The sequence below is a fragment of the Cyanistes caeruleus genome, chromosome 7 (genome assembly GCF_971803275.1).
Source record: "Cyanistes caeruleus chromosome 7, bCyaCae1.hap1.1, whole genome shotgun sequence".
Lineage (NCBI taxonomy): Eukaryota > Metazoa > Chordata > Aves > Passeriformes > Paridae > Cyanistes > Cyanistes caeruleus.
Window position 1 is genome coordinate 8,411,160 of NC_141707.1, and position 20,643 is coordinate 8,431,802.

The 20,643-nt window shown below is 41.9% G+C and overlaps 1 protein-coding gene across 40 annotated transcripts in view; it reads right to left on the minus strand.

Annotated features, from left to right (window-relative positions):
- The window catches only part of MAP2 (microtubule associated protein 2), a 221,696-nt gene that overhangs the window by 122,025 nt on the left and 79,028 nt on the right, over positions 1-20,643 (minus strand). For 29 of the 40 annotated variants that reach the window (XM_086896042.1, XM_086896046.1, XM_086896040.1 and 26 more), the window contains one exon: positions 9,563-9,625. The exons of 8 other annotated variants lie outside the window; for them this stretch is intronic. The gene's annotated coding sequence lies outside the window, so the exon portion shown is untranslated. Of the gene's footprint in view, positions 1-9,562; positions 9,629-20,643 lie in introns of all 40 variants that reach the window. 3 more of the 40 variants (XM_086896044.1, XM_086896055.1, XM_086896064.1) reach the window with 1 other exon arrangement.

Consider the following 20,643-nt stretch of genomic DNA (forward strand, 5'->3'; position numbering starts at 1 on the left):
TTCAATCGTCTCTGCACAACCCTGCAGCCCTCAGCAACACAACAGTAAGAGGACACAGTAAGAGCAACAGAGGAACCCTAAACTTGCCTGGGCTTAACCTCTGTCTGAGGACAGCAAACACCTTCAGAAATCTTCCAGAAAATTCCTGCTTCCTTGCAAGTATTAAAACTCTAATGACAGGTTGCCAGAGGGAAGAATGTCTCCTCAGTACTTGCAACCTTTTAAAAAGTCTTCATTGTTAATGTTGAGAACACTTGGAAAGAACAAATCAATAAATCATGAATTGCAGAGTGACTCCTATTCCCACTCACATGCAGTGCTGCAAGTCTCCTGCAGCTGCTGCATGTAACTGGATCCAGAGGTGGTCCAGAGGTATCAAGACCTTCAGTCTGCTCCCTACTGCCATGTGGACAGTGGAACCAAGCATCAGCATATGAATCACTACCATCTCCTGACAGCAGGTAAGCAGACAGACTGGGATAAGAACTGGCACAACAAACAATGTCTACAATGCATTACACATTTGCACTGTACTTTTATTACTGTTAGCCCACTTGAAAACTCCTTCAAACCTCTTAACTCTTGCTAACAAACTTTTTACAGAGCTCCCCGAAGCATCCTCCACACCCAACACTTGTTCTCCTTGAAAGTCTGCTATTTTTTAACCCCTCCTAATATTAAAAAAAAACCAAAACAATCATAACATGCATTTTGGCTTTCAGTGCTTAATGCTCCAGCTATTGTTTAGATGGCCACTGCCTTCTGTTTAAAGCAAAGCACCCTATTAAAGTGCTGTGATTAATCAGGATGATAAATGCTGCAGTGAGGTCCCTGCTATCAATCACATTTCTTGTGCAGAAAGGCACTCACGACAAAACAGGGGGAAAAGACTCATTTACCACTATTGTAGTAAGATTATTTTCAGCTAAAAAAAGTGGCAGCCTCTTTATTCAATAATGAATGCAGACTGACCAGCAGTTTAGAGACCTAGTAAGATATGGTTAAAGATGATAATAAAACAAAGTTACCATGTGTAAAATAGGACAGATGGCAGCCACACAATAGCCATCAAGTCTATTTAAAGAGATAAGTAGTTTTCCTATGCCCAGCCCAGCTCTAGATGTGATGATTCAAAGGCTGGCTCTTGTCCCACGGAGCCCTCTAACCTAAAACAGGTGCAGAGGTCATGGGGGTCCCTTCCATGCTTTCATTGAGCAATTCAGCCATTCTCTCCATCAAGCACGACACAAGCAGAGCCTGGGACAGATGCTCCTGCCCAGCAGTGATAAGCTACGCCTCTGAGCCTTGCAAACACACGCTTCAGACCCAGGGACAAAACAGCACAGCTCTGGGAAAGACAGGGGCACATTGTGCTGGAAATGTGGCAGGCAGCCTGGCAAGCCCAGAGTGTCATTGGGGCTCTGAGACAAGCTGCCGTGGACAGCAGAGGGCCAAAGCCAAAAAAGCCCATTTCGCTTCAGGCATACAAACTTTCTGAATAGACAGAACCAGTGACAGATACAGGGCAAAAGGACCAGAAAACCAGTGTCAGCTGGGGTAGCCAGAGCCAGTGGGCTGCAGTAAATATTGAATGACGTGGATCAGTGAAAGACTTAATTCCGCTAAGTAGCCAAGGGGCTCAGATCCAAGGCAAATTTCTGCTGTGAGGGAGCATTTTACCAAAAGCAAAAGCTGCTGATGAGCCTGAAAAACAGCCAGAGACAACCAAAAAACTGCAGGGGACACATTGGAGGGGCTGGTGAGTGACATGCAGTCAGAGACATCTCAGCAAGTTTCTGTGATGTCTGGCGGGCCCTTCCCCTACAGACACTGCAAGACTGGGGATTTTAATATTGTAAGGATTACTTCAATCCTTAGGCTTAACCTTCATACAGCAAACCTGCAGAGACAGTGGCACTGCCTTTGTGCTGGCAGGCAGCCCATCAACCACAGCCCTAGCAGTCAGCATTTCTGGCATGGCTACATTTCAGCAGCTACAGCTTCCCTGCAGGAGCTGAGGGTCCCTGCTTCCCACCTCACTGACATCTTGCACTTCTTCATTTTACAGATACCTGACTCCCAATGATCTCTGCAAGCAGGATTGCTGGGAAATTAAAATTAGTTCAGTTCTCATAAACACTCGTGGCTGTAAATCCTCAAAAGCCTTTTTAAGCTTTGTCATAATATATGACTTTCTCACAACACGGTTTATTATACGACTATTTCTTTCTCTTGATTTAAGAGGAAAGGAGCAAAACTGCAAGAAAGCATATTAACACCATAGCATGAATCCAAAAGTGGTGCAAGAGCCTAATAGTAAGAGAAATAATATGAGAAAGGCTTCAAAAAGTGCTTTGTCATTATGTCCACTTATCATAATCACTCTTTAACACCTGAAAACTACACACAGTATTGGACTTTGAGCAGCCCACCTTCAGGCCCATAAAAAGGAAGGCAAAACTGGCATAAAGCATGGAGGGGAAAATATATAAAAATATATAAATTTTTGGCTTTACCATTTAATCTTGTTTGGTTTTAATGCCGATTTTGGGAGTATTTTGCACTTTCAAAGTTCTTTCTGTTTTTTACACAGAGACTTAGCTTTCTTTGCTCTTCTGGGTTTAAACCTGTTCATAACAGGTGGTAATATATTTTTGACAGAATGCACATGAAGATTTTGGGCCTTTCATTATATTTAGTAAACTATTCAAACAGAAATATATATGGACAGGAGATGCTCACATCTGGGACTATCCTTCACTGCAAGCCTTGTCTAAGGTTTTTCAAGTCATCACTCAATTCCACTAGGCCCAGTAAGAGTATTTTTAAAATGATTTTATCAATTTTAGCTCAGCAACAATATTTCAGAACACCTACATAACCTTTCTGCCTGACAAGACAGAAACAACCATCTTCTCTCTGACAGATGTAGAAAGTTAAAAAAAGAAACCCACCCTAAAACATCCTAAACACCGGGGTTTTAAAAACTGAGTAAAATTCTGGATGAGTGAAAGAAGTTACACTGTTTTATTTCCCTCCTGACACCATGGTTTTATATACATTTCTATATTATATTTGATTATGCACATATATACACACAGAATAAATTCATATCTGGTTACAGTGTTCACAGTATTTAACTGCAACAGATCTCATAAAAATATTTCTAACTCCAGCACTCCTTCATTGATATTAGATAGAAGAGTTTGTTTTGGCATTTCTCATGGCCATTTGGGTACTGCAGAAAAGAGTTTTATAAGTCACAACAGCATTATTACACAGGCTAAACACGAAAAAAATGTAGGTGAGCATGTGGACACAAATGCAATGATTTTACTGTATCCCCTTTTGTACATCTCACTACTTTTCTCCACTGTTAATGACAGATATTTTGGGGGTAAAATCATAAGTATTTTTTAAAGCTATTCACCATGGCTGAATACTTAAGTCTGCTGGGCTCAGATTAACCTTTAACATATGAAGAACAATAACAACAAAAAAAGTTTTGGGTTTTTTGGGTTTCTTTTACAATAAAAATGTAAGGAAAGTGCCAAAGAAACACAAAAATAAAAACCAAAAATAAAAACCTTCCCACCTAAAGACATCCACAAATGCCCAGGAGCAGAACAAGCTCCATTCAACACACCCTGCTGCTCTTGTTCCCTCTGTTCAATATGCTAAGATTAAACATGTTGTATTTCCTACAGACACACAAAATGAGAAATGACAGCGCACATGAAAGGTATACTCTAGGCTTTTCTCAATCTGTGAATATCAGTCTGAGGTAAAAGTTACAGGACAACAACACTGAAAACAACAGGACTTCATCACAATAACAATATGCCCACTCAGACACTAGAATCCAGCCTAGCCAGTTCCATGTACTAGCCACCCTCAAACAGATTTCCATTAAACTGCTGCAGCTGTGGAAATCCTAAAGCATAGTTCTGTCCTAAATTATGAAATGTTAATGCACTTGTCCCTTCTCTAACCCCTGCCAGAGACAACTTTAGGTAGACTATGACTGCAGACAGGGTTTTTATGTCTCTGATTGCAGAGACAAAGGCAAGCTGGAGCTACCAGTAAGCTTGTCTTCTGGTGTGCTCGGGGAAGAACGATGCAGCAGTGCTGAATCCCAACAGGGCAGGCTGGTTTCCAGGGCCAGACTGCCCAAAGGCACAGCCTGATCAATCTCCAGGTTGTGATAGCCCTGTGTTGTGCACATCTGCTGCCCCTTCTCCATGGCACCTCAGCCTCGAGTATTTTAAAAAATAGCGGGGGGGAGGGGGATGTGGGTGTAGAAAATCCACCCTGCCAGGAGTTCCAAGCCTGTGAAACTCCAAATCCACTCCATTGACATCTTGTATTGCAAATTATCAGCTCAGAAATGCCAATAAAAACCCTCCCAATGCTCAGAGATGTAGAATACAGATGCAAGACAGCAGCAGTCCCTTGCCTGTGCAGTGCTGCCAGAAGCTCAAGCAGGGCCTGAGAGCACACTGAGCACCACTACAGCCCAGGATGGGCAGGTGAGCAGTGCTCCTGGCACTACAGAGCAGGAAGAACTAGGGGCTTTCTCCAGAGCAAAAATGAGACACCACTTCAGCAGAACCTCCTCCCTGCTGTACTACCTGTGCTCGGGGGCTGTGCTGCCCTGTACTTGCAGATGGCAGTGATTTGTCAAGGAACTTTTCACAGAGGTGTGCTGTGACCTTGTTTCCACATCTGTACCTCAAACACCTGAAAGAGATGTTGGAGGATGTGCAAGTCCCCAGAGCTGTCCCATGTATCTTCTTCTCCCCAGCCAAATTCAGGGCTATGAATAAGATCAAGCTTCTCAATTTCAAATGCTGCCATGCTGAGGAGCAGCAAGAGTGCTCAGGCCCCTTTGGGCACGTGGAAGGAAGCAGCTTGGGAACCACAGAGACAGAGCCAACTGGATGAGACAGGGACTTGTATCCTGTCACTTAATACACACCTCTGCTCTTTCCCCCATTGCTCTCTAGTCCTGTCTCCAGCAGTCATGAGCCCCTTCCCCTTGACAAGGAAAAGGCAAAGAAAGGCACCTCCTAACATATGATTCATTTTCTTTTAGCCAATTTTAGCCAATTAAGGTATACCTTTGCATTTTTAAGCAAAATATACACACCAAATAAAAAAAAAAAAAGAGAAATAAATGCAGTTTACTAACCATATGCAGCGAAAAACTCACCTTATCACTAGAACTGTAATGACTCAGAAAATAAATGTAAATAGCTTCTGTGATTTAGCACCGACTGACACCCAATGTATTAAAATAAATTGCCCATGATTTCTCGCAAGCTCCATGCTAATGCACTCCATAAAAGGTCAGTGAAAACAGCAGCAGTGCAGAACTATCTAGATGCTTCACTTGGTGGCAAATAATGAAATTAATTGTCCCCTGACCAGGATGGGGAAAGGAAGTTAATCTGCACCTCCAGCCTTTCAGGGAATGTTCCAGGGTTGTAAAGCATGAGTCAGCAGCATTGCTGCTATAGAGGTTTTTCTCTTAGCATGCTACTGGCAACACAGACTCTGCCTTTCACAGCTTTGGTATGCCAGCTCAGTGTCCATCAGGAAACAGCCATTCTTTTGTATGAAATGGGACAGATTAATAGATTACTATTTATTCATTAGCACCTTAAATGTCACCACTGACCTCTATGATCACAATGTAATTCAATACAGCAAAGAAGAAGGAAGAGTTGATGGATGTTGATGGGAGAAATCAAGTCTTAGTAAATGTATTTTAACCTTTTTATTGTTACTGCTACTGCAGTAATACCACAAACACCTTTGTTCCTGCAGCAAAGACAAAATCCACCATCCTAAGACTCCTGATCAAATTTCACAGATCTCTGTAATCAAGGATCTCAATCATTTTGCTAAGCTGATGAATACTTCTCCTCAGAAATACACTAGCATTTCTTTGTCTGTTTCAGAGACAAAGAAAATAATGAAGAGAAAGAGGACACAAACTTTCAGGAGTTAACCTGGCAGTTTACAGCTGTTCACAGGAACCTCAGTCCTGCACCTAATCATGTGCACCTTCTTCCTCCAGCTGAGGCCATGCCAGCACAGCTCCTGGTCCAGTTCATCCTCCATTGGATTCTTGTGCTTTAATGGTTACCTTCTTGACAGGTTACCCAGGGTCCTTTCTAACATTACTAAACCAAACTTCTTCTGCCTAACTACCCCTATCTTTTAATACTTAAGTGTAGCTCAACAGAGAATTAGGGACAGAAACTTTTCTTCCTAGAAATTAAAACCAAAATTAAATTGGAATTTTTCCTTTAAATGAAGAAAGCACTGCCATAACATCAGCACTCACTGTCTCTGACCTTCCAGACAAGCAGCACATGCACACAGTGGCCAGTCTGCAGTCAGAGCAGCTCTAGAGCACGCAGTGTCCTTGCCCAACTGGCAGCACACGGCCACACAGAAACTGGAATAGTGGAAGCTTTGGCACAGGAGGAGAGGACACAAGATGCAAATGCATATAAAAGAGCTTTCATCAGAATATATTAGCTCCAGTCGCAGTCACTGAAAGTTTTTTGTAGATTATGTTCTCTGCAGTTGGTAACTTTTGCATCCCTTGACCAATTTCAGCCTGTTTTGTTACAGAGGTAACTGCCTTCCTGCAAGTCTCATGAAAACCAGCATTCAAGAAGAAAAAGCAGACCCTGCAAGTGACCCTGCTCACATTTCAGCTGGAAGAAAAGCCATAATATTTGCCACCAAACCATCTGCCTAGGTGACAGTCTTTCTAATCAGTAAAACAGCAGGAAAATCATCACTGAAAATTGTTCCTCAAGCACAAGTCACAAATCAAAGTCAGCACCATTCATTCCAATGCTCAAACCACTACTTCTTTCATGTAATCATAGGACAAGACAACATTAACCCTGGTGATTGAAACAATCCAAGGATGCTGAGACCCAGCCTAGAACAGTCACCAAGCAAATGGTGTCCTTACCTCCCCTTTACGAGTGGGGTTAAAAAACAGATGACAATCTCAGGGCAGGGGCAGACATGGAGGCCCAAGTCCACTCCTGCAGCAGAGTCCTGGGGATGGGCTGACACCACGTGCTCCTCCTGGATGCCTTTGGTGCATTTGGTCACCATATCATCATATATTTAATTGAAGGTGAGTGCCAAGCATCACGTCATCCTCAGAGTCCACAAACTGTAATCCAGCACACCTCACTGCCGCTGCACACTCTGGCTTCTGTCGCCTTTTTGTACCAGCTAACAAAATGGTTTTCTTTTCTTATTCCAAGCCAGCTCATGTTACCCCTCTGGCCACAGGATTTTTTAAGTCCTGTCAATCTAGAATTAATTCTCTTCTTCCAGCCAAAGTGCACCTTACCTCTTAGTCAAGAAAATGATATTGTTTGAAATAATTTCCATTTTTGCCAGTATAACATCTCACTTTATTCTTTGTAACCTTAAGGAATGATTTGTAGAGTGAATCTTAAAAGCCCAGATAAAAGGAGGCCAAAATGACTACTAAATCAGAAGTACAAGAAATGTATATGTATTTTTATATATAGTAAAAAATCCAGTCTCTACCAACTCTGATTTAATAACAAATAGCTGATGCCCTTCCTTTGTTTTTAGGATACCATAGAGGATTGATAAGATGTTGTGTACAGGAGATAAGAGACATTTCCATAGCAGGTGAAAACCTGCTGGGATCTGAAGAGATCACATTGTCAAAAAATTGGACTCCTTACCCATCTATACTACAAAAACTAGGCAGTTCTACTTGTCTGCTTACAATGGTGTAATTTCTATTTGTGAGAGATCCTTCCTTTCCCTTTCTCCAATGCTGCAGCAAAACCTTGGATTCTGACATCAAGCCAGCAAGCAATATTAGTCTTTGAGACAGAGTTTGCAAAACATTAATGAAATCAGAATGAGACTGCCGTTAGGCTTGTTGCCTTGAACAATGGAAGTGAAATTCAAAGTAGAGGGAAAAGAAAGGACTTTCTCTTAGCTAAAATCAAATAGTTGAATGCATTTTTCACAAATTAAAGCATTTTAAACACTATTTACTACAGGCTTTTCTATTTCCATGAGTCTAGTGATAACTGATACCAGGAGGAAAGTATTAAAAGCAGCTAAGATAAACTAGCAGGTAAAGAATTCCTTGCAAGATTTTTTTTCAGCCAGGTAAAAAGCCTTCTGCCAAAGACAGGAAAACTAAAAGGGTCAAGAGAAAGGCGGGATGCGTAGAAGAGGAAAACAAAGATAATTGTACGTAAGAAAACAGGAGAGAGAATATTTGGAAAAATTCACAATGCTTTTCCTCAGGAAACAGCATTTATCAACCAGTCATAGACATTCATTTCAATTATATTGATTATACATCACCTTTCTGTGGCATGCTTTGTGTTAGCAGTGGCCCACACCTTTTCCAGTGCCCAGGTTCTGGCTTGGGACTCCTGCCTCTCTGGGGAGCCACACTGGCCATTGCAGGAGCCTAGGCTTTCTTAAAGAGTGAAACACAACCACCTTTCCAGAAAAAAAAAAACTCTGTGGGCTTTTTTTCAGGTTTTGAAAAGGCCCCTTAAACCTTCAAACTAAAGACACATGCATATTGTGATTGCACATATTCCCTCCAGGTCTGAATGCAGACCTAAGAAGTATGACCATCTGTAGGGTACCATAATAGAGAAGAACATCATAAAGTCAGGTTTGATAGGTGTTGGGTGAGAACTGGTACCTGAGAAGTTAATTCAAGATGGATACACCTTTTCCTCTCTCCATTAAAGTGAAAGGGAACAGATTTTCAATCCTGCCTAGATTAATTTTATTATTATTTTTTTAAAGCACAGTCCTCACTGCAAATCAATGAAATCTGTATTCCTTAGCTACCTGACACACCTGGAAGTCCAATACAAAGTAACTTAGAGATTTTATTCTGTAACATTTTATCTCCCTCTTTTCTTTACAGGGGCAAGGGCTTTAAGAGGACAATCAACAGCTACTCCTGGGAATTAGCAATGACATTGTCAAAAAAAAAAAAACCCAGCTTGTTTTCCTCCTTTTGATATGCAGACATAATTTCTGAAGTGCCAGTAGTATGTCAAAAAGCCATCAGACAGATGCTCACCCAGCCCTGACAGGCTGCTGGAACCTGAGCTGCTAGAGCTGCTTCCTGAGAGAGACTGTACCTGCTTGGAACAAGGCTGTACAGTTTAACCCTGTCCTTGCTGATGCTAAAATCAGTATTAGGATGAGCCCAAACGTGGTATGACAGGAGGCAGCTTGCACCCTCGCTATACTAACACAAGACAATAGGCATTTGGGTTTGTATCTCACCCTTTGCTGGCTGCAACCAAAAGGATTAATTAGTTACCTAGAGCATATGCTTACACATCAAAAATAACTTTACAGTGCCTGGCACCGTAAATCTCTGCAAAGCTGACAAAAACAAAACAACTACTGTTTAAATTAAAAAGGAAAAACAAAATAACAAAGAGAAGCTCACAGTCTGTACCATATTCATTCTCATATTCAAAGAGAGGAGTCCTACCTTTCCGATCTTTGAACAGGATTCCAATCAGCACGCTGTGTCCAACACTATACACTGAAGAATCTGCTAATACAAAACAAAGGGAGGGGGAAAAAAACCCTGAAAACACTTAATTTTTGCTTAAAAACAGTTTTTAGCTAAAAAAACCCCATATTTTAGCTATGTAGTCTATCATACAAAGACAAAAATGCATAAACATATCCAGACAGTCATCTGTGTTAGAAGGTGTGTCTGCATATAACACACACTATGCATGCATCAATGTATTTATAAACAAATCCACAGAAGTTTATTACCTATTCATTTTAATTCATCCAGTGTAATTCTGCAGCATTGCTACAGATTTTAATCTACGACAGATAAAATCCAAAAAAAAAAGCTTCAGCATAAAGGTACAACTCTCTCAAATTCTCAACAAGCAAACAAAGCTGACATTTTTTAAAATAAAATCATTACCAGCTCATATGCTGCCATACCACAAAAGCCTATCCTTAAATAACTGCTGCATAATCATTCTCCCGGAGTGTTGTTATCCATCGGCTCGCTGCCTATCTCCAGCCAGACGCAGTCTGCAAGCCACCAGCTTGTAGCTACCATGTGCACGTCAGGAAAAGGAAAACTGCAAATTAGGAAAAGTCCCCGCAGTGGTGAAAAGGAAAAGAGGGTGAGTGGGAGAGGAAGAGGGAGTTCACTGGCCACAGAAATTTCGAGAATGACGACAAGCCAGCCAGCTCCGCCATCATCCACTTACAATAGGATGCTGCACCTCGCGGCTGCTGAAGCAGTTTGTCAAGGGGTTGCTGGTATCAAATGCCTGACAGGCATTTTAATTGCATCCAACCAAGTGTGTCCCCAGGAATCGGGCCTTTAATCCTATGAATATCATCAGCTGGTTTCTTTTGTGCTGCTGCCAGACACACACAAGCCTGCACTGCACGCAGGCAGCGACGCACCCGGGTTCTGCCGTGATGCTGATCCAAATCCCAAACAGGGTTTATGGATGGTACATGCCAAAAAGGAGGTCTGGAGGGATTTAGTATTTTCTGCTTTACAGATCAAGAAGGAAATTTGCTCTCCTCTTTTATTTTTCTGTCTAGTGCTGTTCACGTGTTGGAACCAGCTCCACTCTGTTATTTGAGCCTTGCATTTGCTTATTCACACCAAGGGGAAATAAAACCAGGGAAAATGCAGAAATGCTGCAGGACTGTAGGGGCAAGCGAGGACCCTTCTGGACTAATACAAGATTATAACAGGGCTCATTGCACAGCTCAGCTCAGAAACAAGTTCTTCCTGAAGTGAGGATTTTTAGTTTTACTGCCACTATTCAGTTGTTGTGCCTGCTTTGATCTCACCTCCTTATTCCAAGGCTTTCTTCAGGACAATATTAATCTCAGTAGGAAAAGGAACCTATGAATTCAGAAATCACCCCGTGTTCTGTAAGGAGCTGGAGTGTTAAACAGCTCAACTGGGGAGGGATAGTAAAGAAGGAGTACAGAAACATAAACGAATTTTTAAAAAGAATATTGGAAAAACTAAAAGATGAACTGGTTTGTTTTCAAGCATTTTAAGTTTGCAATGAAACAGCACACACAGCAAATAAGCAGACAGTTTGGAGTAACCAATGAGCCCAGGACTCTTAAGGACTGAAGACAAGCTTAAATTTCCCTGCCCTTAGGACACACAAGTCAACTAGGTTCACTTCCCAGCAGTAAGCTGGTGTTTCTCAGTCCCTGTGACAGCAGAACACCTGACAGGGAAGGCTATCAACAGGAAAATGAAACAGCTACCACAAAATTTTTGGGAGAGGTCCAACAAACCCCATTTACCTTTGAGTGGACCAGGGGGCTTACAGGAAGGAGTAACAAATTTCCCATTGATCTCCAGGGGCTGTCTCCCAAAATTTTGGGGGTAGAGGGATGCAAAGGGAATCAATTCCTTTCTGTCTTCCCCCACAACCACAGGATGACTTCACACATCTATCAACCGTTGCATCAAACAGAAATTCCACCCTCGCTGCTATAAACAGATCTTAGTAACTTTAGAGCATCTGTCCTGAGCTGACAGTTTTTCCCCACTCTCTCAACCACCACAGCAGCGAGGAGGATGAGGAAATGGAGGAAGGTAGGCTGTATGGGACAAGGATAACAGTGGAGCAAGTACCACATGGCGGCAAAAAGGCCTTTTGGAAGGAACAGAAAAGAACAAGCGTGGCACTAGCACAGTTCTTAGACCTTTCCTCTGAAAAAGCCTCCTGTGACTCATGGGAAGGGGTGCCTGCTGCTGCCAAACCTCCCACTGCAGAGATCATCCTCTGCAGAAACCAAGGAAACCCTAATCCTGCCTTGTCTTCCTTAGCTCCACCATTCACCAGCTGCTTGTTCACTGCCTTGCTGTGATCTCTGCCTCACTTCTACAGCTCCCCTTCACTAGCCAACATAACCAGGAGCTCTGGGAGGTCCCAGCAAAAACACCGTGGAGCTGGGATGGTGGAAGAATAAGAAGTCCTCAAAAGTGTCCTGTAATTTGTCTCAGAGGTTCCTAAGAGAAATCACATGTCTCACAAGGGATGGATAAATATTGCCAGCCTGTGTCCTACACCCTGGAGCCTAGGGATGAATCTTCAACCAGCTACCCAAATCACCTCCAGTCTGCCCGTGCAAGCATTTCCAGAGACACAGTCTGCTGAAACAGCCCATGGCAAATGGTTTCATCTTAAGATACTGCAAATAAAAACCATCTTAATCATCAAGTTTGTTCTGCCTGCCCTGCGATATATGTTTCCATACCTATAAAAATGACAAGACAAAAGGCATTGATGAAAAGCCTAATCCAGACAGATGCTGGAACACACAGAACACTCAGCCCTATCTGAGATTAAACCTCATTTTTACCTGGCTTACTCACAGAAGTAGGAAATTCATCACACCAATGCATCCCAACACAGTGAAAATACAAATGTAAGGAAGTTGGCAAGTCAAAATCCTGGAAATTATTAAATTATATTTTCAGTACTGTACTTCTCAAAGAGGAGTAAAGACATTTACAATCTCAGTAAAGGAGATGGTGAGACTGTGACTGAGGCCTGATCTAAACTTTAAAAGATTTTGCTGGTTCAGGTGGGTTTTATTTCATCATCACATTCACACAAGATAATGAACTTCATTTCAATTTACTGTCCAGCTGCACACTGGGTCCCTCTGTGCAAGAAGACAGCTGCCATTATAAATTAGAAGAGCCAAAACCCTAAAGAGATAATGAGGAGGTAGGGGGAGGAAAGAACAATCACCAATTTGTGTTTTCCCAAGGTCACACACAACTTCTGTTCCCAAATAAAGCAAGATGCTGCCACAACCTCAGCCTAAGATCTTTATATCCAAATTACTGCTGAAGCCATGCAACCAGTGTTTAACAAAGGACTTGTGGGTTGGTTGCTTCTTTTTCAGCAAGGACTGGATGAACATTTTATGCAATGCTTAAAACAGCTTCCACTATCATCAGTGATGTAGATTAAGAGGTATAGGTCTACTGAACAGGAACTGCACCACTGGTAAAAATAGCCCTGGAACAGAGAATTTTCTTTTTATTCGCTATTGTCTTAGCACTTGAAACAAGGATGGCTTCCTTCTGGAGAGCTTGAGAGGAGATAAATGCTTCACCACATTCTCTAAATATCTTCTGATCTTCTGCAGTAGTAATAAACGTCAGATTATCTATTTTACGATCCATTTGAGGGAAAAACTTGCTTTCATTTTTTTCCCCTTCTCAAGGCAGGGGAAAAACAAAATAGAAGAGTATTAATTAATTCTAGGAAAACAGATGCAGTTTAGCACACGAGGGCTATGTAGTGAGGAAGGCTGTAAGGCTGGAGTCACTCTCTTCCTCTCTGAGGTTACTGACAAAACAGAGGATGGATGTGGAGCAGTTACAAAGAGCCACAGGCTGAGTAAGCAGCCTCTGCAGGTAACAAGGATTTCAAGGCAGGTTAGAAAGTTTCAGGATACAGGGGAACCCTGGTTTTGTTTTTAGTCTTCTTCTCCAAGTAGAAGCATGCAGGAGCTGATCTGCCCACCTCATGCAGCCAGGCCAGGGCCCTTTCAATCATACTATTTCCTTTACACCAGCAGTGCCACCAGCTTTGTATCCATAGCAGATCCCAATATCTTCACAGGACTCATCTGTCCTTCCTCCCAAACTGCCAATAAAACAGACCTGTACTGGTGACATTACCCTTTCCCAGCATTCACCCAAAGTCATCCCCTCACGCTGACTGTCGTGGCCAGCTCTCTTGCACCCACAGACACACACCTGCTGATACAGCATGGGGTTCTGTGCAGCATGATTTTATAATCTAGTCTTCAAATCCCAGGCATATTATGGCTTCTCTTTCCCCTACTTCATTTTATTTGTTTTAAACATTTCACACAGATAATTTCAGGCATGATCTCTCTATTGTGAATCCTAGCTGACTTTCCTCAGCTAAAGAATTGATACATGGAATATCTAGAAAAGGATTTTCTGTTTCTCTCTGTGCCACCATGTCACTAAAATCAAGCTGGAAGACGTAGGATATTCAAATACTCCCAGGTCTGGTTTTTCAGAACAACCAGTTTCAGAACTGCACTTAACCTTTTGAAGTTACCAAATTCTTTGGCTGCCTGAGGAAATCCTTTAGTTTCTAGCTTGCTGACCAGTGAGAACAAAAAAAATAAGGAATCAAAATTCATGAAATGTGTTTGTTAGTCCCTAAACCTTGTATGTGTATGTGGCAGAGATACTAGAAACAAGCTTCTGTATAGTTACCCCAAAACAAACCATCCTTTCTGTCCTAGGTACTGCATCTGGAGGGGAACAGCTCGTTCAGGGGAACTCTGCCTGTTCAGCCTGCTGTTTCTGGGGTGCTAGTATCACTGACAACTGGGCAAAAATAAACACTCCAACCTCAAAATCCATCCACAAAGGAAAAGCAAAGAGATGAGTGAGCAATCACACCCCAAATTTTGACATGGTAGAAGCAAACTTCCATCTCAGAGAATCACTGAAACGTTATAAAGACATCTGATGTATCCCAAATGGTACAGCCTAAAAGTGCCTTGTGCCTGCACTGCTTCTCAAAGGCCACCTAAATTTTCAGTTGATTCCCTGTGTCCACAATATCAGAAGAAATTGATAGCACCAACCCTGCTGCATCAACCAGTGCCACCTGAGAGTGCCATGACTTTCCTGAAAACCAGATCACTGCACACATCCAGGAACACAATGGCTTTGAACAAGGCTGTGAGACAGACCTGTGCAGGCAACACTGCATTAGTGGGAGGCTCAAAGATGATATGAGTGAACACACAGCCCTTGTCCTGATGCTGACCACATGACAAGCTGTGCATCAAAGAGAAACACCAACTGTTTTTCCATCCTATCACATGGTTTATGACTAAGAAAATACTGCAGATAGAATCTGAACCACTTGTTCTCACCTTTTCTCGCTCCTGGCCTACCAGTGGGGTGATGAGTCAAGACAAAAACTCGCTTACTGTAAAATATCATAGCTACTGTACTAGAATTTATTAATACATCAGTTTGTGCTTCACTTAATCAGGTAGCATAATGCTTTTAAATTGTCATGTCATAACTTTTAACAGAAGTCTTAGCTATTACTCTATATTAAATTTATAAATAAAATATTCTAAACTAATGAATCATTTGTTGAAGCAGATTTTGAAAAACGTGCAATTAAAATATAAACAAAGCTGGCATGGTCTTAAAGACCTATAAAGCAGTAACTCCAATGCAAAATACACAGGTTTATCTGTTTGTCTAATCATCTGTTTTGGATAGTATTTCAATTCAAATACCATTTATATTTAGGAAAATATGGGGTTTTTTCAGTCAATAGGATGCTGTTATATATAGTTCATGCAGTACTGAAAATAGAAGTTCCCCTGAATCAGGTTGGTATCTGTTACCTCTTCCAGTGAAAAGATATTTGCTCCTTAACTTAAAGATCAATCTTTTCACAGAAATATGTTCTCTAGCAGCTAAGTACTGCCTTCCTAAAAGCTGCCAGATGATTATTTTCTCTTAGGTCCATACTTTCCTTCAAGAATTATTTTTTTTTTAATTTGGTTAGCTCAGCTAACTGCTGTTTCATGGCAGCAAAACTAACCAGACAGGCAATATAAATTGCAGAAACATGTAGTAACATGTAGCACAATTGGTTTCAACAGCTTCTCACTTAGCAACACTTTATGTAAGGAAGGCAGTCAGGCAGAAAGGCATGGAAGAGCTCCCAGCAGCTGAGCCATGTGGAGGGGAAGCAGCTCTCTCCTCACCTCGCAGGAGAGACAACAAAAGCAGCCTTATGAGAATGCTGCTGGCTGTCAGCCTGACCCACATGGGCTCAATGTGGCACTGCCAGAATGATGTAACAGCTTATCCCCTCTTCACATGGGCAGCCAGGCTGAGCCTGGCCAATACCTGCCCTCCACACGCTGCAGGTTTCCAGTAAAACCAACCACAGGCAGCAGCCACTCTGACCTCTGAGACAAAGTCCTGCTAAAGACCTTCCTTGTCTCCAGTGCACCTGGACCAGAATTTGTACTTCTGCACACTCCTGAAGCATTTCAGATAAAGGTGAGGAGGGCTGGCAGCGTGCACTGCATGTTACAGATACTGTCTTTGCAGAGGACCCCCTTGCAAGGGTTTCTTAATGGATTCTGACTATCACATTTACTGTGAAATGAACAGAGCAGATACTCTAGGCTAGTTCATTAGCTACTTATGATTGATTCTTGTTTTCATCATCATAAAAGCCGATTTCCTGTGGTTAACACAATGATTCCAATTCCCTCTTTGCTTAGACACATTTAAGTCAGCCACTGCTCCACTGAATCCACAGCACTCACCACATCAAGACTAAAACGGGTTTGACGACTGAAGACTTGGATAACTTTAACACAGCTTTCATTCACCCTGGTCTCACACTACTGTCCACAACTATTTTTAAGCTGTTTGTACATGCAAATTACATCTCTCATCTGAGACAGGTAGTTGCCCCAAGGGTGAAAGGCAGTAGTTATTTCACAGCACTCACATTGTCCATGAGCAATCAGGGTACAAAGGGTGCCACATCAAATCACCATCACCAGGGAGACTTTTGGGAAGTGTAATGTGATTATAGTCAAATCTAGTTTATCAGAATGGGGTGAAAAACATTAAAGTCATTAGACAAAAGGGATTTTTGGATAAATAAAGCACCTTGGAACTTATCTCATATACCTCAAGGGACGTGACCTTCTTTGAGATGAAGTAATGCTTTGATCAATGGCATTTTAGATGACAGGCCCAAACAGCAGTATGGACAGTAAGCCAGAATACTTCTCCTGCTGTTTCAGTGACTGGCACAGGACTTCTGCTATAGCCATCCAGACACTGGTTTCAAAGGATGGTACTGTATAGAACAGAAGTGATCCCACAGCAATTTTAGGGCATCAAGGAGAATATGATCTGGATTTCACAGGGGGAAAGGCAGAAGGGAGGATGGAGAGAGGAGTTGTCAGTCTTGGCCCCTCTACCATCCTACCTGAGCTTCTTTGGAAGATTTGCATTCAGTTTGGCAGGGAACAGAAGCATGGACAGCTCAAAAGGTAAGGGTTTATGCTCTGTGCAAGGCTCTAGAGATACAAATAACTAGAAAGTAAAGGCAGAATTAAGAGTTTAGCAGTGTTAACAACAAACTCTACAAGTACATAAGAAGAACATGCTAAGCTTTTTAAGAGGCTGGATATTCAAATAAAAGTCATGCAGAAATCAGAGATAAATCCCATATAAATAAGGAAAAGCAAAACTGAGAATATAATCAGAAAAACTAAGGAACAAACTGAATTATGATTAGCCAGGACCAACAGTGAGCAAATACTGTATATGATTGCTTTAAAAAGAAGGAGAACTTCAGGTTAGAATAGGAAAAAGCAACTTAAGAAACACTCAAAACAAAGCAGATGCGGCTTAGAAAGTTGTGTGGATCCTCCCTGACTCAAGAAGAGTATCTCAGACTTCAGAACAAAGCAGACAAGAGTCTGCTTTATCTTCACAAACATCTTCCCAAACACCATACTCTCTCTTGAGAGGCCTCTTGAAGCTGTGGAAAATTACAAACCAACCAGTTAAATGCTATCTTTGCAAAGATTTTGGAAAAAATAAACCAAGTAGTGTACAAGTACCTAAATACCTACAGGGTAAGAGCACAACTTACAAAATACTTCTGGCAGTATCAGTTTGTCAGTAACAAATGCCAACAAGCTCATCTCACCACTCCTGATTTTGCTTTTATAAAATTTGGGTTTCACCCCAAGTTAGGATGAGTTTGTCACAGGAAAGCATCTCCAGCCAAGATCCTTGCAGCATACTGCACAGCAGCTCCCAGATCTAAAAGCAGGAAATCAAGGAAAAAAGGACTGAACAGCACATTGAGAGACAAGGCCTCAAACACATAACTAGACAAATCAGGAGTAAGTAGCTCGGCAGTAGTTTGACAGGAAAAGGCTTACTGTGGGCAAAAAAAAGATAAACCACAGTTTTATTTATCCTAATGGGGATGCTATCCCTAAAACTCTGGGATAATTATTCCACTTTCTTTCGTGGTGGTGTCTCAGCTGGAGAAATGCCAAAATGTGGGGTTTGCACAGTAAGATAGATACTGGCAAACTGGGGAGAGTCCAGATAAGCAAAAGGAAGAGTTTGGGAAAACATTCTTCTAATCTTTCCTTGTAAAGCACATGTTTTCAGATAGGTTTCTCTAAAGCACAGAAAACCCAAGCACTAACAAAAATTTTTCAGATAATATAATTTTTGAAGATGAAGGAAGAAAGCAATTACATTCTAAATCAATGGGGGGGATGGGTGAGGGGGATCAAGGAAGGGGGGAATAAAAGAGTAATTCACTGGGCTAATTAAAAGCAAATCTCTGTGTGTGTGTGGTGTGTGTGGTAACTAAAACCCCTGCTATGAGGAAGGTTAAGCTATTTATTTTTATACAAAGGGCACCAGGAGCAGTGCCTAGACAGTCTGGCATCCTCCCTGAAGAGAGTAAGGATCCTGTTGTCCTGCAGGCATCTAGTTTCTCTAACTGGGCAGCTAGTACAGCCTCCAGCAAAATTTACCTGGCCACAGAACTAACTTTCACCACCTTCTCTCCATCCTCTCCAAGCCTAATGAGAATTGCTGGCACAGAGTACAGCACTGCTCCCTCCACACCTTCCTAATCTGGGCCAGCTGGAGTGCTGGGAATCTCAGCCCCAATCTGCCATTCAGGCCCAAAGAGCTGCAAAGCCTACAGCTCCAGGGACCCTGGGGCTGAAAAAGGAATGCCAAGGGGAGCTCCTACAGGGCTCCCGCTACATCAGCTCAGTCTCTCAGAGGACAAGGCCTGTAGTTCTTCCACATGAAACCCACCTGCTCCTTCCCTCTTTGCTGCTGGAGGACCTCAGTGGGGTGGAGAGGGCACCAAGGCTGGCCCCTGACTCTCCACAATGCCATTGAGATTGGATTAGGATCTGGAGACAACAATTTTACTGGGTCTGTGACCTGCCATCCCCCAGACTTCCACCTGGTCCACAGGGTGCAGTTCAGATAAAGGTGTCTGACCACTTATTAACACCACCGAAAAATAAAGATGTTCCAGCATTTGCAAGAAGATTTGTTCTTGTTCCCTACCTCTTTTTAGAAGGTTTTAAAAACCAGGTTAGTCTTTGGGGCACAATGGCTCCTATATTTGAGGAAACAAACCCATGCAATGGTGCAGAACCTGTGAGTGAGAAAGCAGGAGAGCAGCACTATTAAGAAAGACCGCAGAAGGAATGAAGAGGAGAGAATAAATGGAATAACTAATACACATTTGCTCCAAGGTTCTCTCTGCACCAATTGGCAAAAAGAATACAACTGAATCATTAATAATTGAAGGAACTTGAAGACAAAGAGATTTTCATCCAATGTTAAAAGGATGAAAGACGGCTGTAATGAGAATTCTGATGATGAAATTATTTGCAGAGGAACTGGGAAGGAGGAGGTTATATTTTAAAGAAATGGTTCCTTTGTAAGACAAGAGCCATCATTCTCATTACTAATGCAGACAGACACATCTGAAAGACCTTATTCAGCTGGTAGTGTCACCAAACACCCTTCTGGACACAAGCTCTTCACTAACAATAGTAAACAAGGACAGGAGACTGCTGTAACAAAATATAAAGTGTCACTTGTTTATTCTTTTTAACCTCATAAATCATTTAAGGATGAATATTAACAAGCACCCAGTTTTCTGTGCCTTTCTTAACTGATGATTCTCTGCACATAGTTGATGGGAGCTTGAGCTTTCACTGCATTTGGAAGTTGGCCCTGCAGACCAAGTCAGGACCAACATCAGAAGCAAAACACGGGGGTATCCTTTCTTAGGAGCTGAAGCTTGTACAGAGGAATTTCCACTGACACCATCAGCACTGGAGTCATGTCAGCCTCTAGTTCAAGGCCTGGAGTTTTGCACAAGACAGTTCCTGAGCAAACAAACTGTGCTAAGAGACAAACAGCACATTAATTTTACTGGCTTGCTGCCATATTTGAGGGGAAAGATGTTAATGAAACTCAGTAAGACTGAAATGCATTGTTTTTCTCATAAAGAATAAAAAGCAATTCAATTTCAAAAACAGACAGGAATCAGACTAGATAAATTTCTTAAGAGGAGGAAAAATCAGAAACAAAGAAACAAAAAGGGGGAAAAAAACCAAAACCAAACTACAACAAAAAAACCCCATAAAACCAATGCACAACTCTTCATCATTTACAGAAAGGACTACTAGGATCATACACTGAACCAAAAGCTCATGTTATCAGGGTAGCCAACTCCAAATTAACTACTGATCCCCTAAAGCTATCCTTGCAAACCTTCCCAAATCCCAGTGTGGTTTGTGGCAGTGCAAATCACAAAGGCCTTTTCAGATTCACGCTGTAACATCATCACTCACCGCTGTTAAGTCAGTGAGAAGCAACTAGTCCACTTTCCTGCAAGGAAGTATGACAGAAAATGCAACACAGCA